The sequence below is a fragment of the Hemitrygon akajei genome, chromosome 24 (assembly GCF_048418815.1).
Source record: "Hemitrygon akajei chromosome 24, sHemAka1.3, whole genome shotgun sequence".
Lineage (NCBI taxonomy): Eukaryota > Metazoa > Chordata > Chondrichthyes > Myliobatiformes > Dasyatidae > Hemitrygon > Hemitrygon akajei.
In genome coordinates, this window is record NC_133147.1 from 16,289,014 (window position 1) to 16,315,328 (window position 26,315).

The 26,315-nt window shown below is 48.3% G+C and overlaps 1 protein-coding gene across 6 annotated transcripts in view; it reads left to right on the forward strand.

Annotated features, from left to right (window-relative positions):
* The window catches only part of luzp1 (leucine zipper protein 1), a 178,625-nt gene that overhangs the window by 48,838 nt on the left and 103,472 nt on the right, over positions 1–26,315 (forward strand). The window contains exon 2 of one of the 6 annotated variants that reach the window (XM_073028398.1): positions 19,010–19,056. The exons of 4 other annotated variants lie outside the window; for them this stretch is intronic. The gene's annotated coding sequence lies outside the window, so the exon portion shown is untranslated. Of the gene's footprint in view, positions 1–19,009; positions 19,057–19,130; positions 19,212–26,315 lie in introns of those variants that run through there. One more of the 6 variants, XM_073028399.1, reaches the window with a different exon arrangement.

A 26,315-nucleotide genomic window follows, 5' to 3' on the forward strand; every position in this document is an offset into this window, starting at 1 on the left:
AATGATGATGGTGGTCTCTAAGTAAATAAAATAAATTAATTAATCATTTATGTAGATTAGCTGGTGTGTATTTTGGCTCCTAATACTGAAGTAAATGACTAAAATCTTACCAGGATCAGGTCACAGCATCTGAGGATTGTCTGTCTGGTTGAATCAATCACAAGCCTCGCATCCTCCGTTGAACTGGCCAAATCTAACATCTCGGATATCACCACCTGCTCTCGCACCTGACACCGAGGAGCAAGTGATCTTCCGGCAAATGGAAACGTGCTCCGCTTCTGCCCGTGGTATGGCGTCTGTCCAGCACCTGTAGGAAGCTCGAGTGATGGGTTTGGACATTTTAATTTGCGGACTTTTGTTTTCTCTCGACTCCGATAGCCTGGCTCCTGGAGACGAACAAGCAGACTCGCCGTCCCTATGCTTTCCCACCCACACGGCTCTGAAAGGAAATCCAAATGTTGTTAAACACTTGTGCAGCTGTTTGCGCATCCCATTTAAAACTTTATGAACCTTTCTGAAGAAAATTTCAGAAGTTCAAAGTAAATTTTATTATCAAAGTACATTTGCCACCACATACAACACTGAGATTCATTTTCTTGTGGTTAGATTCTCAGCGAATCTATAGAATGGTAACTCTAACAGAATCTATGAAAGATCAGCCAGAGTGCAGAAGACAAACTGTGCAAGTGCAAATATAAATGGATAGCGATAAATAACAAGAACATGAGATAGAGTCCTTAAGGTGAGATCATTGGTTGTGGGAACATTTCAATGATGGGGCAAGTGAGTGTAGTTAGCCCCTTTTATTCAAGAGCCTGATGGTTGAGGGGTTGTAACTGTTCCTGAACCTGGTGGTGTGAGTCCTGAGGCTCTTGTACCTTCTACCTGATGACAGCAGTTAATAAGAGAATATGGCTTGGGTGTTGAGGATCTCTGATGGACTCTGCTTCTCTATGGCAATGTTTCATGCAGATGTGCTCAGTGGTCAGGAGGGCTTTACCCGTGACATACTGGACCAAATCTGCTGCCTTTTGTAGGATTTTCATTTCAAGGGACATGCTGGCCTTAGAGAGTGTCCAGATGAGGTTTAAGAAGCTGGATAGCTCAGGAAAGAAGCTTCGGAGATGATGTGTAGACCTGTTGGTGATGGACTTGTAGCGTCTCCCTGATGGAAATTTGGTGAATAGGTGACTACTAGGGTGGGTGGGGTCAGCAGTTTCTTTTTCACCTCTTTTATTTATTGAGATAGAACGCAGAATAAGCCCTTCTGCCTCCTTCGAGTCGCGCCGCCCAACGACCCCCTGGTTTAACCCAAGCCTAATGAAGGGACAATTTACCACAACCAGTTAACCTACCAACAGGTTTGTCTTTGGACTGTGGGAGGAAACCCACGCGGTCGCGGGGAGAACGTACAAACCCCTTAAAGGCAGCGGCGGGAATTGAACCCGGGTCACTGGTACTGTAAAGCGTTGTGCTGACCACTACACTACCGTGCTGCCCCACAGATGCTTTTCTTCGCTCTGGTGATGAGCAGGTCAGTAGCTGATGAGCAATAATCTTCCCCGTTGAGTGGAGCACTCACAACAACTGGGACTCGGAGAGGGAAGAGGCGGTGGCAGCCTAAACAATGAGAGAGGTGGTTGCACTCTCTGAATGAGGGCTGTTTGATGTTCTCCCAGACCGTGCTGTAATTCTGGCAATTTCCGATCAATGAAGAGGATAGTTATTTTTAATATAACAAAGTACAGCTGTGCTTGCATTTCTCAACGTCACGTTGTGACAGTTGAGGCTCTAGTTTTCGCCAAATTCTTCAAAGCCACCCTCGGTGAAGCAAATGTTAACCTCACAACAGCTGCTGGGAAACGGCTGCGATCCGGTCTGAAACGGATTTCTGCTTGTTTACATTGTAAAATCTGGCGAGCTGGAGCTCCAGCCAGTGGTCAGCGTTCTGCCTCAATGGGTGGGCTAGTCTCGATGCCCGGGAGCGTGGCTTTTCATAGAACGTAGAGGAGTACAGCACAGGAACAGGCCATTTGGCCCACAGTGTTGTGCTGTACCAGCTAAAAAGCAGATCAAAAACACTCAAGCACTCATCCCTCCTACCTACACCATGTCTGTATCCCCCCCATGCGCCTATCCAAACATCCCTTAAAAACCTCATGTACTTGCCTCTACCACCATTCCAGGCATCCACCACTCTCTGAGTAAAAAAACTTACCCCCCCCCCCCCCCCCCCCCCCCCCCGGCATCCCCCTTAAACCCACCCCCTCTCACTTTCAATGTCTGCCCTCCAGTATTAAACATTTTAACCCTGGGAAATAGATACTCCCTGTTCACTCTGTCTATGCCTCTCATAATCTTAGAAACATAGAAAACCTACAGCACAGTACAGGCCCTTCGGCCCACAATGCTGTGCCGAACATGTACTTACTTTAGAAATGGCCTCAGGCTCCCCATAGCCCTCTATTTTTTCTAAGCTCCATGTACCTATCCAGGAGCCTCTTAAAAGACCCTATCGTATCCGCAAACCTCTTGTAAACCTCTATCAGACCTCCCCTCAGCCTCCGACATGGCAGAGAAAACAACCCGAGTTTATCCGGCCTCTCGTGACAGCACACGCCCTCTAAACCAGGCAGCATCCCAGTAAACCTCATCTGCTCCTCCTGCTAGAACTGGACGCGGTACTGCAGATGGTGCCTCATCAGACTTCTATAAAGTTGCAACTCAACCCCCTGACTTTTGAAGTCAATGCCTCGACTAATAAAAGGAAGAGCATTTTTTCACAAGCGGTTTAAGCGTCCTTTCACTGTTGTACCCCCCCCACCCCGGGGGGAAGCCAGGTCACAGCTTCATTCTTCAGTCGCTGTTGAGGGTGTGATGGTGAGCGGGTGAAAATGCTTCTGTAGTGCTGTTGAGGAGGACGTTCTAGGACTTAGAACATGTGACGCGGATCTACTGCCAGTATGTTTTCCACTTGGATGAAAGAAACTTAGAAGTGGTGGTGTCCTTTGCCGTAGAAAATTAAATTAAGATTAGCTTTATTTGTAGGGTACATCGAAACCTTCTATGAAATGCGTCGCTCGCAGTTCAGGCAGCATCTATCGACGTCGACACTCTGGGCCGACCATCCTTCAGGAGCGGAAAGGCAGGGGGAAGACGTCGGAATTGGTTGGAGGGGGAGGAGGATAGCTGGAAGGTGATTGGTGAAGCCAGGCGGGTGGGAAAGCTCGGGGGCTGGCGAGGAAGGAATCTGATAGGAGTGGACTTGTAGGAGAAAGGGAAGGAGGAGGGCACCCAGGGGGTGATAGGCAGGTGAGAAGAGGTAAGGGGCCTGAGCGGGGAATAGAAGAGGGGACGGGGAGGGAATGCCGGAAGCAGAAATCAATATTCATGCCTTCAGGTTGGAGGCCAGCCGGACGGAATATAAAGTGTTCGTGTCAACGACCAGCGCGGTCTGAGGGTGAGCTGGGGGCCGCCCGCAAGTGTCGTCTTGCTCCCAGCGCCAGCAGAGCGTGCCCTCGACTTACTGCCCCCTCTGCCTGTGGAGTGCGGGGGGGGGGGGAGCCCGCGCGGTCACGGGGAGAGTGTGCAAACCCCTCACAGGCAGCGACGGGAGTTGAACCCGGATCACACTGGCGCCGAAACAGATTGCACTAACTGCTGCACTACCATGAAGCCCCAAAGAGGGCAGGGGTGGCATTAAAGAGTCTGCACCAGAATCTGCATCGCTTCAGGATCTTAAGTGGTCATTGGCCGAGGCAGGGCTGGCAATGCGTGGTTAGGCCTTGGAGGACAGTTGGTGAAACATTCATATTCTTTGTCTGTGTGCAACACTTCTTGGCCCTTGGCTCCCAGTGAAGCACAGGCCATTGATGACCTCCTGTCTCCATCGTCCAATGTTCACGGTGTGCTTGGAGTTCTTCAATGTTTCTGCAATCCGTTGTATCCACCATACAGGGGATTGGCCTACACAACTTCACCAGAGCACTGTTGGCCAGCCTTGCCTGTTTTCCCCTCTCAGGGCGGAGTCGTAGGGTTGGAATTTGAGAGGCCTTTGCACAACACACCGCGTTCAAAACCACTTTGTTCTTACTTACTCTAGTTAAGCCCATCTCCCCTACTGGAGCAAAGACCACCGGCAGCAGTTCACCAGAGTTCTCTGCCCTGGACAAGTCTTTCAAGTAGAGCCCATCGAGGATCCTTCCTCTCCCAGGGGTGAGGTCTCCGGAGATTCTGCAGCTATTTGTATGAGGGGACGGGGTTGCTAGCCCCTTGCCCGACCCCCCTCCTTTTGCAGCCGGGCTTCGGAGCGTTCCGTGCAGGAGTTGCATTGCTCAGGGTGTGCCTTTGGCCGGCCCCAAGCACCAGGGCAGATCTCTGGTTCAGGTCTTGAGTGAATAGGGCAATAGGAGAAGAAATTGAATGATCTGTGTGCAGTTTTGGCCACCTACCTGCAGGAAAGATGTAAATAAGGTTGACAGGGTACGGAGAAAATTTACAAGGATGTTGCCAGATCTGGAGAACGTGAGGTAAAAGGAAAGATAGAAAAAGGGTAGGACCTTATTCCTTGGAATGTAGAAGATTGAGAGGAGATTTGATAGAGGTGTACAAAATTATGAGGGGTATAAATTGGGTAAATACAAGCAGGCTGTGTTGGTGCATGGCCAAGTGGTTAAAGCGCTGAAGGTCGCTAGTTCGAGCCTTGACTGAGGCAGCGTGTGTGTCCTTGAGCAAGGCACTTAACCACACATTGCTCTGCAACGACACCGGTGCCAAGCTGTATGGGTCCTAATGCCCTTCCCTTGGACAACATTGGTGGCGTGGAGGGGGGAGACTTGCAGCATGGGCAACTGCTGGTCTCCCGTACAACTTGCGCCCTGGAAACTTTCCAAGGCGCACATCCACGGTCTATCGAGTCTAACGGAGGCCTACATGCACACAAGCAGGCTTTTTCCACTGAGATTGGGTGGGACTACAATTAGAGGTCATGGGTTAAGGGTGAAAGGTGAAAAGTTTAAGGGGAGCATGAGGGGAAATGACACTCAGAGGGTTGCGAGAGCGTGGAATGAGCTGCCAGCACAAGAAGGTTTACAAGGATGTTGCCAGGACTTGAGAAACTGTTACAGAGAAAGGTTGAATAGGTGAGGACTTTATTCCCTGGAGCATAGGAGAATGAGGGGAGATTTGATAGAGGTGTATAAAATTATGATGGGTATAGATAGAGTGAATGCAAGCAGGCTTTTTCCACTGAGGCTAGGGGAGAAAAAAAACCAGAGGACATGGGTTCAGGGCGAAGGGGGAAGAGTTTAAAGGGAACATGGGGGGGGGGGGGCTTCTTCACACAGAGAGTGGTGGGAGTGTGGAATGAGCTGCCAGATGAAGTGGTGAATGCGGGCTCACTTTTGACATTTAAGAAAAACTTGGACAGGTACATGGATGGGAGGGGTTTGGAGGGATATGGTCCAGGTGCAGGTCAGTGAGACTAGGCAGAAAAATGGTTCGGCACAGCCAAGAAGGGCCAAAAGGCCTGTTTCTGTGCTGTAATGTTCTCTGGTTCTATGGTGGATGCGAGCTCGATTTCAAGATTTAAGAGGAGTTTGGATAGGTACATGGATGGTAGGGGTATGGAGGGCTGTGGTCACGGTGCAAGTCGATGGGAGTGGGCAGTTTAAATGGTTCGGCATGAACTAGATGGGCTGAAGGGCCTGGTTCTATACTGTATTCTGTGACTCTACTTTTTTCCCTAATAGATTGCTCTATTAAGAATCTATGATGAAGTGAATGGCTTTAATTTGTTCCATAAAATGCTTTGATTCTAAATGTTACAGAAATGTTCAGTTCAGTACTGCACACCAAGCAGTGGTCAGGTTCAGTAAGCCCTTTGCCTCCATCATGTGAAATTCCTCTCGTCCTGAGTCATCTCCCCAAAAATAACATCAGTCCACTCGGGATCCTCCCTTTTCCTGGGTTTTGCTGAGTGTCATCCTTGAGTAGGATGTGCTGCTGACTCATAGTTGTCTGTACTGCATGCATTGCAGAGAAAATCAACTCGGTTCAGTTCGGGTGCAGCCCACTTATTATCACTCCCAAGACACCGAGGCAATGGACGTGTGACAGCCAGTGCAAAACTCGCCTGCAGTTTTTATCTGCTGTGCCACAGGACGTTCGGTCTGCACGCGGCAACAAAATGCAGCGACACAGTCGTCCAGGTTCTCCGAGTACGAGCGTCCCGTTTTGTAGATGCAGTGCAGAGGGAGCGTTGTTCTGCTTCCGCGTGTGTTTATCTGTTGGTCAGGGTTGTTACGTATCCCGTAACTGGATCACTTACCAGCAAAGATAGAGGGGTCCACTGAAGTCTGATGGTACCATTTTCAAACGTTTTTATTTATAAAGGGGCACAAAAGGAAGGTTAATACAAACATTTTGATAACATACCTCGTCAATACTCAATCTAAAGTGCAGGTATAGTAATAACCAATAAGAAACAAACTCTATCGTTGTCTAGGGGTAATGTATATATTGTCTGCTGTATATCTGAAAGTCTCTTGCGGTCACTGCAGTTCCACCAGCTGCCGTCTGTTGTGGTGTCGCGTTGGTGCACTTTGTTAAAGAGAGAGAGATAGAGATTAAATGAAACAGTTACCCGGCAGGTTTTTCCAACCTTCAGGAGTTCGGTTCGTCGAAGTCTCGTTGGGGAATGGACGCTCATTTGTGGCCTCCCTGTAGCTAAGCCGTTCTTCCATGGTGAGGTCGCCAATCCCAGGCAAGGAAAAGACGCACACGAACCCCCCCACCGGCTGTCGCTATTAAAACGCTGTCGCAGGATTTCTAGCGTGTCTTCTGGTGCGTTTGGGGGGCCGTCTTTACAACCCCTCTTTTATTTGAACTCACGGGGTCTCAGATGTCAATCAGGTTGGGATGATGCAATCTCTCTCCATCTCTCCACCCACGTTGCCCTGAGGGTATATACATAGTACAGTTCCCAATTCACAAAGGTGTCTCCACGAGACAATGACCACCGGCGCCAGCTTTGCCTCGCCGTGAAACGAGGGACACCGCACGTATCTCTCTCTTCTCCTGGGTCATTGACCCTCCCCCCTTCACTAGGGCTCTGGTGATTCTCACAAAGGAGGGGGCTGGGATCATAACAGGGTCGACCAGTGATGTTGCACCCCGGCAGTCTGGGTAGGTAACCTTGGGCAGGACAGGGTGGAGAGCAAGCTGTTGCCCATGTAGGAAGCCTCCCCTCCACACCTCCGATGAACCCAAAGGAACGACAGAGACCAGTACAGTTTGGTACCAGCAGCGTCGCAGGAGTTGCCAGTCAGTGTTGAACTCAACGTAGGACTGCCTTAGGGACTCCAGCCAGGGTCAACCAGGCCCAGCGTGTGGACCATCATAATGAAAGGCGTGTCGTAGGGTATTTTAGACCTTGTTATTTGGTTTCATTTTGACCATTTGGGGAGTAGAATGTTTTGAGGCCTGTGTATAATGGATATACTCTAAGCTACTATGTACATTCATTGCGTTAACTACATATACTTAGTTGCTTTGCTTAGCCCTGTGAAACAGATATAGTCATGAGATTGTATTCCCTATGTGACCAGTTTGTGGGAGTTAATAGGATTCCCATCTCAATGGTTTCTCTTCCATCACTGGCTGCCTGGGGAAGCCAAAGGCTTTCCCTGCTAAATAATGTTTGTTATTAACGGGACAAGGGCAAGAGGGGGACTATCCAAGGGCTCGTAATACATTTTAGATTTAGAACGGTTACTCTGCAGATGTGTGTGACCTGCCATTAATCTGCAGAATTACCTGCGACAGGGCCAGGAGGTTGTAGGAGCTCATCGGAAATGCTTGCGTGATCAGTGAGTGTAGTCGGGCGCTGCTTAATTCAGTCCACGTGTGAAGACCGGTGAGATGTTCGTGCTGACGGTCCTGGACTGCTGCTTGCCCACCGTTTCGGGGGAGCCAAGTTTGATCCCGATCTGGGGTGTTTATGGTGCAGAATTTGCGGGCTCCCCTGTGGGTTTCCCTTGTTACGCTCCTAATCAGGGTGAATGTGTTTCAGGTCCATGGTCAGTTGGCCTCTCCATTAGTAGATGACCCTTTGCCCCTTGTTGTCAGCACAGTGGTCCATTTGAAAGGATGCAACCGCCAAACATCACTGGCGGAGAGGACTGTACGCTCATCGGCCTCTTTATTAGGTGTCTCTGTATCTGATAAAGCGACCGCTGAGTGATTGACAATGGCCTTCCTTTCCTCTAGTCCATCCACTTCAAGGGCCGATGTGTTGGCCGTTCAGAGAAGCTCTTCTGCACACCACTGTTGTAATGCGCGATTATTTGAATTACTGCCGCCTTCCTTTCAGCGCAAACCAGTCTGGCCATTCTCCTCTGATCTCTCTCATTAACAAGGTCTTTTTTCCCCACTGGAGGTTTTTGTTTTTTTGCACCAGTCTCTGTAAACTCTAGAGGCTGTTGTGCGTGAAAATCCCAGCGGTTAAAACCACCCCACTGGGCGCCAATAATTATTCCACGGTCGCAGTCGCTTGGGTCACATTTCTTCCCCGTTCTGAAGTTTGGCCTGAACAGCAACTGAGCCCTCTTGACCGTGTCTGCATGCTTTTATACGTTGGGTTGCTGCCACATGATTGGCTGATCAGATATTTGCATTAACGAGCAGGTGTAGCTAATGAAGTGTTTGCCTTTCCCCCCCAATCTGTGTGTGACCGTCGCTCCTCCAAGGGGTCGTTCAAGATTCTGACCTGGTGTCAAGGGAGCAGTTTTCACATTCAAGCCAGGATGGTGCATTTCCCAAGAACCTGATGCCCTTGACCTTGGTGGTAGAGAAGGAATGCTTGTGAGGTTCATTTATTTATTTATTCATTCAGATACAACGCGGAATAGGCACTTCTGGCCCTTCGAGCCACACCGTGCAGCAACCCCCCCCCCCCCAATTTGATCATGGCCCAATTTCAGGGACTATTCACACTGACCAATTAACCTACCAACCAGTACATCTTCGGACTGTTGGAGGAAACCGGAGCACGCAGAGGAAACCCACGCGGCCACGGGGAGAGCGTACGAACCCGTTCCAGGCGGTGGATATTGACGGTACACACCGCAAACCGGGATGCAGGTCGGTGGGTGGAGAAGCTGTGGAAGAACAGACTCCTGCTCTAGTCGGACTTTCCCTTGGAGCAAATTTTGGGAGTGAAAAACGTTAGTCCATCAGCAACTGGAGGAAGCTACTGCGTTGACGAAGGAAGCCCTGAACACCGCCGGAGATGGAGGACCTTCTTTACTGCCCTAAACACCAGCGGCGTAATTGGCACCAATCGATCAGTCCACCAGCAACTGAGCCAGGGAGATAAGAAATCCTTCTACTAGGATTCTCGCAAGTCAGCACCTTTCAGTGACGTTCAGTTAGTAGTGAATTTCAACTTTTTTTTTCAGGCGATATCAGGTCAATAACGTACCAATGTTCGATTCGGATGCAAGTTCAATGTAAACGCTCCCAACAGATTTCTAGCACCGGCTGGATATGCAGACATGCAGGAAGGATGGTTTGTGTGTGCTCTCTCCATGATTCCCTTGTCCCATTTGTCCCTCCCCGCTAATCTCCCTCCCAGCCCTTATCCCTGCGGGCGGCCAAAGTGCTACACCTGCCCCTTCACCTCCATTCAGGGCCCCAAACAGTCCTCCCAGGTGAGACAGCACTTCACCTGCGAATCTTCTGGGGTCATCTACTGGTGCCCGGCGCTCCCGATGCGGCCTCCTCTGCGTTGGCGAGACCCGCCGTAAATTGCTTCCTCGAGCACCTCGGCTCCATCCGACAAAAGGGTGACTTCCCGGTGGCTGAACACTTTAATTCCCATTCCCGTTCCCGTTCCCGTTCCGACGTGTCGGTCCGTGACCCCCCTCTGGTGCCGAGATGAGGCCACGCTCAGGGTGCAGGAGCAACACCTCATACCCTGTCTGGGTAGCCTCCAACCGGGTGGCATGAACATCGATTTCTCCTTCCAGTTTAAAGAAAAAGTCTCTCCCCCTCCACTCTTCTGAGTATGTACTGGGGGTGGGGCAGCCTGCAAATATCGCCAGGCATCTGGCGCCAACATAACGTGCTCATAACTCACTGCCTCTGATCTGTATCTTTGGAATGTGGGAGGAAACTGGGGGACCCATAGGAAACCCACGCAGTCACAACGTGCTAACTCCTCACGAGCAGCGGCGGTACTGAACTCCAGTCGCTGACACTGTAATAGCACGGCAGTAACGGTTACGCCACCTCAGTGTGGTTATGGCTGGAATGTAAAGATATGTCCTTGAGCCGTTAGGAGAGAGCTCGAAGGGCTTCACTGGTGATTCGGAAAGGACCGTTGTTGTTGTTGCTGTCCCTCTCCGCACCTTGTGGCGTTTCGGGCGGCAACATTGCGCGTCTTGTCTTTTTTTGCGAGGCCGAGTTGCTCGCTCGGCGCTCAACCCAACACGGATGGACAGCGTGCAAGGAGCTGGCCGGATTCGAACCTGGGACCCCTCGCCTCGAAATCCAGTGCTGACGCCACTACACCAACGGCCGGCCAATAAGGGACCATAACCAAGACTTAGGCGACCATTATCCATCCTTGCAGGAAACCATCAAGAGAAGTAGAAATAAAGGGAAAAGGAAGAAAGTATAAAGACAACAGACGTTTTTGAAGAAGTACTGACATTATTCTGGGGTCAGTGGAATAGAATGGTTCACTTAGCAATGCAGACGTGAAGGTGATCTTGGAAATTAAAGGGCTAATGAATGAGGAGCGTTTGATGGCTCTGGGCCTGCTCTCACTGGAGTTTAGAAGAATGAGGCGGTGATCTCATTGAAACCTATTGAACAGTGAAAGGACTAGGTAGAATGGATGTGGTGTGGATGTTTCCTATAGCGGGGGAAGTCTAGGACCAGAAGGCACAGCCCCAGAATAGAAGGACATCCCTTTAAAACAGAGATGAGGAGGAACTTTGTCAGCCAGAGTGGTGGTGAAGCTGTGGAACTTATTGCCGCAGATGGCTGTGGAGGCCAGGTCAAGGGTATATTTAAGGCGGAGGTTGTTAGGTTCCTGATTCGTCAGGGTGTGAAAGGTTATGGGGAGAAGGAATGAGATTAGGGTCGAGAGGAATAACAAATCAGCCATGATGGAATAACGGAGCAACCTTGATGGGCTGAATGGCCTAATTCTGCTCCTTTGTCTTATGGAGTCATCTGTTCAGTCAGTTGCTGGAGGCTACTTGTCTCAAGAATAGGCAGAGATCTTTTAAAATGGGTTTTAACTGAATTTGATGGCGGCACTGGCTGGGAGATTTAATATCCTCCCAACGAGCTATGATTGATTGACATTGTAGTTGAATGTGTGATTGGCACCGTGACCCACCTTAACCCATTCTGCCAACGGCAGCCAGGTATGGGTATGAGGTAAGAGTTTCCATCGGACTGTGTGGCAACAGACTCGTTCAGATCTGCCACCAGCTGTTGAGTTGGGTGGCGATGCGAAAGAAATACGGGACAGGCGCCAATCTGGGAGTGCAATAGAACTTGTCTTTGAACTACAGGGAGGCAAAGGTTACTGTACTTAAGTGAAACTTGGGAAACGGTGCTCAATTCCAATTGCAGTAAAAATGGTTCTCCTAGCTTTGGAATAACTAATATCAGATGGCATGCATTTAAGGTGAGAGGTTTTAAGTTCAAAGGGGATGTGTGGGGCAAGTTTTCTTTAATATAGAAAGTGGAATTATGCTTCCGGGGTGGTAGTGGGGGCATTTATGAGGCTCTGAGTAGGCACATGACTGTTCAATGTACAAAGCTCAAAGTAAACTTTGTTATCAAAGTACATGTATGTCACCCTATACAACCCTGAGATTCATTTTCCTGTGGGCGTAGTAGCAACTATAACAGGAACAATGACAGATCAGCCCAAGTGCAGAAGACTACAAAGCATGAAAATGCAAATATAAATAGGAATGTTAACAAGAGAATGAGGTAATGAGATGAAAGAATCCCTAAAGTGAGATCACTGGCGGTAGGAACATTGCAGTAATGGGCAAGTGAGTGTGGTTACCTCTTTCGTTCAAAACCCTGATGGTTCAGGGGTAGTAACTGCTCTTGAACCTGGTGTTGCAACTGCTGAGGCATTTTTGCCCCTTTTACAGAGAAAGCACGACGGCGCCTCTACTTCCTTAGGAATCTGCGGAGATTTGGCAAGTCATCAAAGACCTTGACAAACTTCTACAGATGTGTGGTAGAAAGTGTATTGACTGGGGCACCGGTGTCTTTGAGTGGAAAATTCTACAAAAGTTGGTGGATGCGGCCCAGTACATCATGGGTAAAGCCCTCCCTACCATTGCTTTCCTACGAAGGCGTTTCATGTTGATGTGCTCAACATCCCGAGAATGGGAGGGATACGAATCCTTTGTAGAGCAAAAGGATTAGTTTGGTTAAGTGCTTAATTAGTTTGATATGGCATCATGAAGTCGTAGAGCGATAAAGCATGGAACCAGGCCTTTTGGCCCATTTTGTCCATGCTGACTACAGCATCTTCTGTGCTAGTCTCGGATGCCTGCACTCGGCTCGTAGCCCCCCAAACTTCTCCATTCCGTGAACCAATCCAAGTGCTTCTCAGATTATACTCACATCGACCATTTCCTGGGACAACCCATTCTAGGAACCCACTGCCCTCTACGTAGACAAGTTATCTCTCAGTTCTCTGTCCAATATCTTCCCTCTTGTATGCACTCCCTCTGGATTTGAACTCCCCAACCCCAGGGGTAAAACTGTGACCATCCACCTTATCCCTACCCCTCATGGTTCTGTAAACTTCCATGAGGACACAAATCATTCTCTTGTGCTCCAGGAACTAAAGATCCAGTGTGGCCACCCTCTCCCAAGAATTCCAGCCCTCTTGTCCATCCAGCATCCTCATCAATCTCTTTTGCACCCTCTTTGGTTTGTCAATGTCTTTCCTACCATAGGGTGACCAAAACTATGCACTATACTCCAAGTTGTGGCCTCACCAATGATTTGTATAACTGCAATATTACGTCCCCACTCCTAAATATAATGCCCTAACTCAGGGGATCCCAGCCCTCTTATTCCACGGACCAGTGCCATTAAGCAAGGGGCCCGTAGTCCCCTATTCGGGAACTCCTGCCCTAACTGATGAAGGCCAGTATGCTAAATTTTCACTGCCCTGTCCACCTGCTGCTTTCAGCAAACTGTGCGCTTACACTTCTAGACCCCTTGTTTCACAATGCGTTCGTCAACATTGAACTGCATTTGCCACTCCTCTGCCTGTTTCCCAAAAATCTCTTTGCAATTCATTGCAACCTGCTTCGCTGTCGACATCTTCATCATCGTTATGTGCTGTGGGCCATGATTGTTCTCGGCAAATTTTTCTACAGAAGTGGTTTGCCATTGCCGCCTTCTGGGCAGTGTCTTTACAAGACGGGTGACCCCAGCCATTATCAGTACTCTTCAGAGATTGTCAGCCTGGCGTCAGCGGTCGCATAACCAGGACTTGTGATGTGCACGAGCTGTTCATACAACCATCCACCACCTGCTCCCATGGTCACGTGACTCGGATCGGGGTGCTAAGCTGGTGCTACACCTTGCCCTAGGTGACCTGCAGGTTAGAGGAGGGAAGGAGTGCCTTACACCCCCTTGTGTAGAGTCATCAATGAGGCCCCCTAATTAATATTGTGCACTGTACTGTGTTCCTTGTGAAAGGCACTGTATTTATGATGTACTAGAAATTGGGATTATTTTTCCCACTGGCTGTATTACATTTCAGAGAGTGTTTTTCCATTGAAAGGATGCACTTGTTGGCAAACGCGCTGCCATTTGCTTACCAAGGGACCACAGTTAATACAAGGACTGGTTCGGAACTCTACTGCAGTACCAGCAGCAGAGGTTCAATTCTGCCACGGTCTGTAAGGAGTTTGTACATTGACTATAAGGTATAGGAGCAGAAGTAGGCCATTCTGCCCATCGAGTCTGCTCCGCCGTTCAATCATGAGCTGATCCAATTCTTCCAGTCATCCCCACTCCCCTGCCTTCACCCCATGCCCTTTGATGCCCTGGCTAATCAAGAACCTATCTATCTCTGCCTTAAATGCACCCAATGACTTGGCCTCCACAGCCGCTCGTGACTTACCGCCCTCTGACTAAAGTAATTTCTCCGCATCTCTGTTCTAAATGGACATCCTTCAATCCTGAAGTCATGCCCTCTTGTCCTAGACTCCCCTACCATGGGAAATAACTGCCATATCTATCTGTTCAGGTGTGACCCCTGTGAACATCTGGGTTTTATCCAATGCTCGTTACCTCCCACATTCCAACTATGTACGGGTTAGTTGATTAATTGGTCACATGGACCCCTAAAGGAGGAATGGCAAGTAACAAGCAGTACCTTTTGAGGAAATTGGCCGTTCCTTTCCACATCTTGCGGCGCATTGGGCGCTAAAATGCTGTTTTAGCATTTTTTTGTTTGTTTGTTTTTGTTTATGAAGCTGAGTTGCGAGCTTGACGCCCGACCCCGGCACGGATAGACAGCGTGCGAGGAGCCGGCCTTATTCGAATCTGGGGCTACTACGAATGCCACTACGCCACCGGGCGGCGAAGCTCCTGGCGGAAACCCGAACGGTCACAGGGAGTACGTACAACTCCTTATAGGCGGCGGTAGAATTGAACCCAGGCTAGAAGTTACCGCGCTGCACCTTGAAATAAAGTACATAAATAAAAGATTGTGTGGCTCCTGAAATGCAAGTGGAAACTTTCCAGCACCATTTACACTTTGGGTGCCCATCAAGTGTGGCCACTCTCTCTGTAGTGTTTCATTTAGGGCAGGGGTTCCCAACCTTTTTTATACCAAGGACCCTGACCATATTAACTTGAAAACCATCACATTGGAAACCCCTGATTTAGAGCAGTAGTAGGGAATTGCTCCATGTTTTCCCAAGACAGGCTGTGTATTAAGTTATTCCATCCAAACCAAAAAGGGTTATGGCCTGTAACTTGCCATTCCTCCTGTCCACTGGCCGATCTCTCCCATTAATCATTAACCCTAACAGTTAATTTGCGGGCTGAGTCGGTGATGAGGAAGGCAAATGCGAGGATAGCATTCATTTCAAGAGGACTAGAATATAGAAGCATGGATGTAATTTTGAGGCTTTGCAAAGCATTGGTAAGGCCTCACTTGGAGAATTGTGAGCAGTTTTGGGGCCCTTTATCTGAGAAAGGACGTGCTGACATTGGAGAGGGTTCAAAGGAGATTCACAAAAACAGTTCCAGGATTGAACAGCTTGTCATATGATGTGTGTTTGATGGCTCTGGGCCTGTATTCACGAGAATTCAGAAGAATAAGGGGTGTCCTCATAGAAATTTAACAAATGTTGAAACGTCTTGATAGAGTGGACGTGGAGAGGATGTTTCCATGGTGGGGGAGTCTAAGACCAGAGGACACAGCCTCAGAATAGAGGGGTGTCCTTTTACAGCGGAGATGAGGAGGAATTTCCTTAGAATGTGATGAATGTGTGGAATTCATTGCCACAGGCAGTTGTAGAAGCCAAGTCTTCATGTATATTTAAGGCAGAGGTTGATAGATTCTTGATTTGGTCGGGGCGTGAAGGGATACGGGGATTGGGGCTGAGAGGGAAATGGATCAGCCATGATGAAATAGTGGAGCAGGCTCAATGGGCCAAATGGCCTACGTCTGCTCCTTTATCTTATGATCTTTACAGTCTTGTGTCCTCCCTATCACCCGGATATTCTCCCTGTTCCTCCCTTCCATCGGGCAGAAGACTCACATCACCAGGTTCAAGAGCAGCTCCTACCCCACTGTTACAATCCTACTGATTGTCTTTTACGTTAACGGCAACCTCTTGACCCTGCAGTCGATCTCACCTTATCGTCTACCTGCACTGTTCCTCTCTGTAACTGAAGCTCCACGTTCTGCATATTATTAATTGCATTTCCTGTGTACTACCTCAAAGTGCTTGTGTTTTGATAGTATCTGTATATATGGTTTGCAAAGCAAAGTTTTTTTCACTGTGTTTGAGCACACGTGACAATAATAAACCAACACGAGTGAATCTGCAGATGCTGGAAATAAATAAAAACACAAAATGCTGGCAGAACTCAGCAGGCCAGACAGCATCTATGGGAGGAGGTAGTGATGTCTTTTCGGGCCGAAACCCTTCATCAGGAGTGAAGTAACATGGGATGGTCGAGGGGGGGATAAGAAGTGGGGGGAGGGGTAAAGTAGAGAGCTAGGAAGTGATAGGTTGGAGGGAAATAGGCTAGGAGGAAGGTGGAGAATTATGGGAAATAAAAGAGAAAGAAAGGTAGGGCTGGGGGGAGATTATAGTGAGGGGGAAAAAAGAGAAAGAGAAACAGACTGAAATAATAGATAGGGATGGGGGTAAGGGGGGGGGGGGGGCAGGGGTATCAACAGAGGTCTGTGAGTTGGATGTTCATACCGGCTGGTAGGAGGATATATAGATGTGACTCTGTTTTATCTCCCCTTGTTCAATCCCTTCCCACCTATGTCCGTGATACTTCCCATGCTTTACATCTCTTCAAAGATTTCAAGTTCTCTTGCCCCCACCGCCTCATTTTCACCATGGATGTCCAGTCCCTATGTACCTCTATCCCCCACCAGGAAGGTCTCTAAGCTCTCCGTTTCTTCCTGGATTCCAGACCCAGCCAGTCATCCTCTGCCACTACTCTTCTCCGCCTTGCGGAATTAGTCCTCACCTTTAACAATTTCTCCTTTGGCTCCTCCCACTTCCTCCAGACTAAAGGCGTAGCCATGGGCACCCGCATGGGTCCTAGCTATGCTGCCTTTTTGTCGGCCTTGTGGAGCAATCTATGTTCCAAGCCTACACCGGTATCTGTCCTCCTCTTTTCTTACGTTATATCGACGACTGCATCGGTGCTGCTTCCTGCATGCATGCTGAGCTCGTCGACTTCATTAACTTCGCCTCCAACTTTCACCCCGCCCTCAAATTCACCTGGTCTATTTCTGACACCTCCCTCCCTTTTCTAGATCTTTGTGTTTCTATCTCTGGAGACAGCCTATCCACCGACGGCTACTACAAACCTACTAACTCCCACAGCTATCTAGACTATTCCTCCTCCCACCCTGTCTCCTGCAAAAATGCTATCCCTTTCTCTCAATTCCTCCGCCTCCGCCACATCTGCTCTCAGGATGAGGCCTTTCATTCTAGGACAAAGGAGATGTCTTCCTTTTTTAAAGAAAGGGGCTTCCCTTCATCCACTATCAACTCTGCCCTCCATCGCGTCTCCCGTATTTCACGCACCTCTGCCCTCACCCCATCCCCCCGCCAGCCCACCAGGGATAGAGACCCCTGGTCCTCACCTATCACCCTACCAGCCTACAGATCCAACGTATAATCCTCCGTAACTTCCGCCACCTCCTACGGGATCCCACCACCAGCCACAGCTTCCCCTCCCCCCCCCCCCCCCCCCCCCCCCACTCTCGGCTTTCCGCAGGGATCGCTCCCTACGTGACTCCCTTGTCCATTCATCCCCCCATCCCTCCCCACCGACCTCCCTCCGGGCACTCATCCCTGCAAACGGAAGAAGTGCTACACCTGCCCCCACACTTCTTCCCTCACCACCATCCCAGGCCCCAGACAGTCCTTTCAGGTGAGGCACCACTTCACCTGCGAGTCAGCTGGGGTGATATTCTGTATTCGGTGCTCCCGATGTGGCCATTTATACATTGGGGAGACCCGCCGCAGACTGGGAGACCGTTTAGCCTCCTACCTGCCGGCATGAACATCCAACTCACAGACCTCCGTTGATACCCCTGCCCCCCCCTTACCCCCATCCCTATCTATTATTTTAGTCTGGTTCTCTTTCTCTCTCTTTTTCCCCCCTCACTATAATCTCCCCCCAGCCCTACCTTTCTTTCTCTTTTATTTCCCATAATTCTCCACCTTCCCCCTAGCCCATTTCCCTCCAGCCTATCACTTCCTAACTCTCTATTTTATCCCTCCCCCCACTTCTCATCCCCCATCGACCATCCCCACGTTACTTCACTCCTGATGAAGGGTTTCGGCCCGAAACATCGTCACTACCTCCTCCCATAGATGCTGTCTGGCCTGCGGAGTTCTGCCAGCATTTTGTGTTTTTAGTAATAAACCAATATTGTTACCACACTGTGCAAAAGTTTTGGGCGCATAAGTACAGCTGGGGTGCCTTGGACTTCTGCTCAGCACCATATTTGTCAACATGGAGCAGAGAGCGAGTTTTGTAAATCTGGCGAGAGTACAGGATGGCGGTAATGGCGAGGCGGAGCGCTGAGGGAGGGATGCGGGCAGGTGGCAGAGAAGGTGGGAATAAAATTATGGGAAGGAAAAATTGATGTCCATGCCATCGGGTTGGAAGCTCTGGAATACGAGGTGTTGCTCCTCCGTCCTAAGCAGCCTCATCGTGGCAGAAGAGGAGGCCATGTCGGAGGAGGATCAGAATCAGGTTTAAAATCACCAGCAGATGCTGTGAAATTTGTTGACTTTTACACTTGGTGTTCGCTTTATTAGGTACAAGAGTACAACCGGTGCAGTTTCGCTGCTGTAGCCTGTCCACTTTAAGTTCCGACGTGCCGTGCATTCAGAGATGCTCTTCTGCACATCGCCATTGTAACGTGGTCATTTGAGTTACCGTCAGCTTTAGCCGGCCTGGCCACTCTGCTCAATAACAAACAACACACACAGAATGCTGGTGGAACACAGCAGGCCAGGCAGCATCTATAGGGAGAAGTCCCGACGAAGGGTCTCGGCCCGAAACGTCGACAGCGCTTCTCCCTATAGACGCTGCCTGGCCTGCTGTGTTCCACCAGCATTTTGCGTGTGTTGCTTGAATTTCCAGCATCTGCAGATTTCCTGGTGTCTGGTCATTAACAAGGCAGTTTGACCCACAGGGCTGACACTTTTGTTTCTCGCACCATTCACAGGCTTACAGTCGTAACCGTGAGACAACTCCGGAAACACCCAGATTGAGGTGCGTTATCGAATAATAAGGAATGATGTTTTTCCCACTATAGCAAACACTTTCTGGTACACTCCCTGCACTGTTGACTTGCACAAGGACGTTGACGCAGGTGTTACCATGCCGACCCGGGTGAGGTCACCCGCCCGCCGGTTGGCTGAAGTGGGGTGAGTCATTTGCACGGAGTCAATCCAGTCGCTGCGCTCCAACTTTTGAATGGGGGGAGGACAAAGGTCCGCTCTCACCTGGGGCCGCAGCCCAGCCCGACGGGAGGAAGGTGCAAACTCCTCCTGGAGGTCGAAAAGAGTGTGGGAGGAGGCGAGGCGGGACTAGGATAGGATAGGATTCTCTAGGATAGGCAGCAAGTGAAAGTGTTCCCTTAAAGTCAGGACGGGAGTCTTTACAACTGGGGAGGGGCCTCAGTGTGGGCTGCTACTGGAAAGGGAGGGGTCGGATTGGGAGAGGAAGCCCTCAATAAAGATGGTAGTGTATCACCTCGGGGGTGGGGGGGGGGTCACTCGATGTGTAAGAAGGTAACAGGACAGAACTGAAAGCATTGCCTGTGACTGTAAAGAATAAAAAGGCTTTATTCTTGAGGGATCTTTAGTGTGAATAAACCTACCGTAATTTTGATAATTTTTTTTTTTTAAAAAAAAGTATTTGTAGCTGTAACTAGCACTTACAAAGCACTGTACTGGCCCGGGCTGTTGTGACTGTGATTATAGCACCCAAGCTGTGGAGAGTGGCTGTCATCACTGTGTAAGAGTGCCCGCAATCTCTGTACGCATGTTGAAATAGCAATCCAGTCTTAACTGTCCAAATCTGAATCAGGTTTACTATCACCGGCAGACGTGAAATTTGTTGTCTTTGCAGCAGCAGTAAAATGCAATACATGATAATAGAGAAAAAAACTGAATTACTGTGTGTGTGTGTGTATGTATATAGTGTGTGCGTATGTATGTAGTGAAAAGATAGATATTAAAAAGCAATGAGTTACTGTTCATGGATGGAACGTCCATTCAGAATTTGGATAACAGAGGGGAAAAAGCACTTTTTTAATATACAGTATTTCTGTTTTTACACATTTTAAAAATCTAATCAGTACTGTACACGTAATTGATTTACGTGTTTATTTATTACTTTTTTTATTTTATTCGTTATCTTTTTTCTCTGCTAGATTATGTATTGCATTGAACCGCTGCCGAGTTAACAAATTTCACGCCACATGCCGGTGATAGTAAACCTGGTTCTGATTCTGAATCGCCGAGTGTGTGCCTTCAGGCTCCTGTACCACCACCTTGATGATAGCAATGAGGACAAGGCATGTCCTGGGTGACGAGGGTCTGTGATGATGGACACCGCCTTACAAAACCATGAAGTGCAACATGCCACTAAAGATTCATTCTCTGCATTCCCATTTAGACTTCCCTGCAAAATCTCGGCACTGTCAGTGACGAGCACGGTGAAAGGTTTCACCAGGACATTGCGGTCATGGAGAAACTGTATCAGGGCAACTGGAATCCATCAATACTGGCTGATTATTGTTGGACACTTAAGTGAGAAGCCTCAGACACTGAGTACAAATGAAAATGGTCAAAACATTTTTAGCTTAGTTGAACTATTGCAAAGCACTGTTATGCAATTAAATGCATCACATTCAATAAAAATTAATTTCTTGTTTCTCCAAATTCCTACATGATACAAGTCGTCTGAAATTGTATTTGTGTTCGGCTTCAACCTGTCTATCATAAACAAAAAAAATCAGAGGAAGCAACACTTTCGGGAAAAAAAGTTGTTGTCCAGTGCTATCGGATGTGGAAAGGCCAGCGGGGTGCAGGACTCCAGGATAGAATGACTTTCATTCTGGCTCTCTCCAGAGGAAGACACAAAGGCTCAGTCGTTACCAAGGGCAACGCCAACTGCCTTTGATTTGTGAAATTCTGTTTGTAGAGGAAACGCACACCACACAGGGCTGGGAATATAATCTGTTGTTGGCACCGGTATAAGGAATCCCCCGGCAGCCTGTTGTCATTTCTGCACAGCAGTGCTTGGGATTAAACTCTCTTTAAACAGTACCTCCCACCTTCATTCTCCATGGACCCGCCCTGAAGGCAGAGCTTCCTGCTGGGATGTCCTCTCTTAGAGGGCATGTGACTCGAGCTCCAAAGTGCCATCGTTCACTGGCCAAATCCAGAGGGTGTCAGTCAGTGGGCTATTTAACGAGAGAGTTGCAGCCTATCATGAGATTGTGTGATTGAAATGAGGCAGGTACAATTTCGCTGTGGGTGGCGGGGTGAAGATACGCCTCTACCAAAGGAGGTGTAAGGTGCTCCTTCCCTCCGTGAGTCTTCAGGTCTCCGCTGGGCGGGGCATAGCACGTGCTTAGCACCCCCGAACAGGGCCACGTGAAGCCATGGGAACAGGTCGTACGAGCAGCTGGTGCATATCACAAGTCCTGGTTACGCGACCACTGACGCCAGGCAGACAATCTCTGAAGAGGATGGCCAGGGTCACCCGTCTTGTAAAGACACGGCCCAGAAGAAGGCAATGGCAAACCACTTCTGTAGGAAAATTTGCCAAGGACACTAATCAGTCATGAGACCATAATCACTTACATCATATGACACAGCGCATAGTGATGATGTCACACAACACGGCACATAATGATGATGTCATATGACACAAGACATGATGATGATGACAATTTCATAATAAAATTGGACTCTTGAGACAAGGATGTTCTCGATCATCTTAGAATCTCTGGCTACAGTAAAGTTTAATCAAAGGATAACAGGCAAATTATTTAAGACTGAGATGAGGAGAATTTTCCTATTTCTTAATAGCTTATTTTTGTCACATGACAAGAGGCATAGATGGAGTGGATAACCAGAAACTTTTTTTTAGCAAGTTGGAAATGGCTAATAGGTGGGGGAATAATTTTAAGTTGATTGGAGGAAAGCATGGGGAGGGTTGTAAAGAGTTAAGTCTTTACACAGAGAGAGCAGGGTGTGTGGAACGCCCTGCCAGAGGTGGTGGGTGGTGGCAGACACATGAGGGGTGTTAAAAGACTCTTAGATAGGCACATAGATGAAAGAAAAATAGAGGGCTGCATACAATTGATTAAATTTAGAGTATGTTAAAATAGCACAGCAATGTATCTGGGAGTACAGTTAGACGAGAAGCTAGACTGGACTGCCAACACAGATGCCTTGTGCAGGAAGGCACAGAGTCGACTGTACTTCCTTAGAAGGTTGGCGTCATTCAATGTCTGTAGTGAGATGCTGAAGATGTTCTATAGGTCAGTTGTGAAGAGCGCCCTCTTCTTTGTGGTGGCGTGTTGGGGAGGAAGCATTAAGAAGAGGGACGCCTCACGTCTTAATAAGCTGGTAAGGAAGGCGGGCTCTGTCGTGGGCAAAGTACTGGAGAGTTTAACATCGGTAGCTGAGCGAAGGGCGCTGAGTAGGCTACGGTCAATTATGGAAAACCCTGAACATCCTCTACATAGCACCATCCAGAGACAGAGAAGCAGTTTCAGCGACAGGTTACTATCGATGCAATGCTCCTCAGACAGGATGAAGAGGTCAATACTCCCCAATGCCATTAGGCTTTACAATTCAACCGCCAGGACTTAAGAACTTTTTAAAAGCTATTATTAATGCTTTTTGAGATAGTGATTTAGATGCATATCATATTTTTTTACTGAATTAAGTATTGTATGTTATTAGTTTTACTACAACAAGTGTATGGGACATTGGAAAAAAAGTTGAATTTCCCCATGGGGATGAATAAAGTATCTATCTATCTATCTATCTATCTATCTATCTATCTATCTATCTATCTATCTATCTATGTGGGCTAAATGTGTACAGTAATGTTCTCTGCACCGAGGTACAGTGAAAAGCTTTCTTTTGGATGCTATCCACGCACATCATTTCATTACATTGGTACGTCCATCAGATATAGGAGCAGAGATAGGCCACTTGGCCCATCGAGTCTGTTCTGCCATTTCATCATGGCTGACTCATTCCCTCCTGGTATGTTCTTGATGTTTATTGCTTATTTCTTTATACTGGCATTTGCACAGTTTGTTGTCTTTTGCACTCTGGTTAAACAGCCTAGTTGGACAGTCTTTTATTGATTCTGTTACAGTCCCTGTTCTGTAGATTTATTGAGTATGCCCACAAGGAAATGAATCTCGGCGTTGGATATGGTGACATAAAACATGGGAGCAGAATTAGGCCGTTCCATCACGGCTGATCCCAAATCCCACTCAACCCCATACACCTGCCTTCTCGCCATATCCTTTGTTACCCTGACTGATCAGGAAATGATCAGCTACCACCTTAAATGCACCCACGAACTTGGCCTCCACTGCAGTCTGTGGCAGAACATTCCACAGATTCTCGACTCTGGCTAAAAAAATCCCTCCTCACCTCTGCTCTAAAAGGTTGCCCCTCAATTTTGAGGCTGTGCCCTCTCGTTCGGGATACCCCCACCATAGGAAACCTCCTCTCCATAGGAAACGCATTTGTACTTTGAATTTTGAACATTAAATAGGCATAGACCCTCGGAAGCTGAAGACCCTGGTTCTATGCTAAACTTTGAGCTTTCTGTTTAGAGTCTTGTTCAGTCAATGTGCGTGCCATTGTTTACAAAACGGACAGATCACCAAATCTTCCAGCAACTGCGTCCGACACTTTGTTTCTCCCAACTTCCAAGAAGTTTAATGCTGTTACCATGGTTTGCTTCGATGTCTTAAAAGTGGCTCATGTTGCACTCTTGGCAAGGAGTCAGTGAGTTGTGGATTCAAGAGCCACTTCAAAGACTTGAGAAAGCCATATTGAAGAGAGCCGTAGTGATCTTTGAGGTGGGATGTTACCCTGGGGATGTGATTGCCCTCAAATCAGAATCAGGTTTATTATCACTGACATATGTTGTGAAGTTTCTTGTTTTGTGGCAGCAGTACAGTACAATACATAAAATGCAAAAATAGAGAGTGAATGTTCATGGTTCATTGTCCGTTCAAAAAAAAACTGATGGCAGAAGGGAAGGAGCTGTTCCTGAAACACTGGGTGTGTGTCTTCAGGCTCGCCAATAAGTATAATATTTTATTGGCTGTAAAGTGCTTTGAGGATATTGTATTAGGAAAGGACAAAGCTATAAATATGTGAATTTCACATGTCATTGCACTACCAGGTAATCCTTGCCTGCCTTGCCTAAGATAAACACAATGTTAGACCATCATTTTGAGCTCCTGTGCCTTCCTTTGAATTAGTTTAATGTTTTGAAGTCACAGAGCCTGCAGACAAGGCCTTGGAGATGCTGCTTCAGTTCCCAACAACTGTAGGAGGGTTGACTTCGATCGCCTCGATTCTTACCATCGCAAACATCCTTCATACTTCCAGCTCGCGGCCCCGGTGGAGCGACGTCTGCCTCCTCCCTCCCCCGAAGCCGGGTGACGCAGGCTCCAAGCTGTGATGCTTTATGGGCCCTCTCTCTCGTGCAGTGCCGAATGGTGTATGTACTGTGACGTTAGAGCTTCCAGCTGCAGAACACTCCATCATCTTCCAGTTTCTAAAGTGCTTAATTGACTTCTGAAATGTCAGGAGGTTCTTAATATAAATGCATCGGCTCCTTTGAAATTAGTCGGTGTGTTTAATGCACAGCTCAGCTGTGATTAGAAAACATCTCGAACGTTTCTCACTCTCCATAGAGAGTGAGAACATCCATTTAAATAAAGCTTACCTCAGCACTCACAGTACTGAAGCTTTGCCCTCTCCTTTCACTGGCGATGGTTATGTTGAACATAGAAAGTCACAGTGCGGTACAGGCCTTGCGGCCTACGACGTTGTGCCAACCTTTTAACTTACTCCAAGGTCAATCTAACCCTTCACTCCTACATAGCATACATTGTGGGCCGAATGGCCTGCACTGCGCTGTACTATTCTGTGTTCTCTGTTCTAACACAGCCAGCATCCGCCGAGGGAGAAACGGTCAATGCTGCAGGCGGATGAGATTTATTCATAACTCTGCCTGCCATTTTGTTTACAATCGTTTGGCGAGATCACATTATCACACTGGGAACCTTCTGCTGGAAGGAATGGCTGCCTATGGTAGCAAGGAATGGCGAGGCAGCAGATAGTTCTGTTGCCTCAGCACCAGAGGCTGGTGTTCAATGCTTGGCCGCTGTCTCACAGAGTCAGCGAGCATGGAACAGATCCTTTGGCTCAATATTGTCCATACTGACTGTGTTGCTCGGCAACCTGGTCCACCTGACCATATTTGGCCCATAGCCCTCTAAACCCTTCCTATCTTTTAAATGTTGCCAGTGTGCCTGTCCCTCCAAGAGGAGCACAACCTTGTGGTTTGGAGGCTTGTGTGCCTCAATGACCTGGAGAGCTATGTTGGCTGGAGTCAGGGCTTTATGCTTTGGCTCTTGGTAGGGTCACCCATGCCAAACAGGTCAAAGGGTAGAGGTCAGAGTAAGAGTGGCCCACCGGTCCTCCAGGTTCAGGGGTTCAACTCAGGGCTAACAACCCTGACTGGTAAAACAAAACTGTTATGGAAACAGCAATGAAGAATCCTTCTACATCTGGGTGTGACGGTATTCCTGAGTCTCCACCCGGGACTTGCATGACTGACAGAAGTGAAAACCGAGAGGAAGCTACTGACACGATGAAGGAAGCCCTGAGAGATGGAGGACCTTCACTGCTGCCCCGAACGCCAGCGGCGTGACGAGCAAAGAAAAAATGTGCCTCTCTGGCAGCTCATTCCAAATTTGCACCTCCCTCTACGTGAAGAAACTGCCCCTGATGTCTCCTTCAAATTGCTTGTCTCTGATCTTAAATCTCTGGCCTCTTGTTTTAATAATCCCCCCCCCAGAAAAAGAGGGTGCTTTCACCCTGTCGATGCCCCTCATAGACTCATATACCTCTGTCAGCTCACCCCTTGATCTCCTGCATTACAGGGAATTAAAGTTCTAGTTGATGCAACCTCTCCTTGTACCTCAGGCCCCCACAAGTCCAGGCAAGATCATGGTAAGTCTTTTCTGCGGTCTTTCTCGGTAAATAACACCTTTTCCATAATGGTGACCAAAACTGTACGTGATACTCCCAGATGTGGCCTGTCCGATGTCCTAAATTGTTGTTCCCTTTCACACCTTGTGGCTGATTGGGCGCCATTTTGCTTTTGCCATTTCCGTAGCATTTTGACTTTTTTTTTAACTAGGCTGAGTTGCTAGCTCAACACTCAACCCAGCACGGACGGAAAGC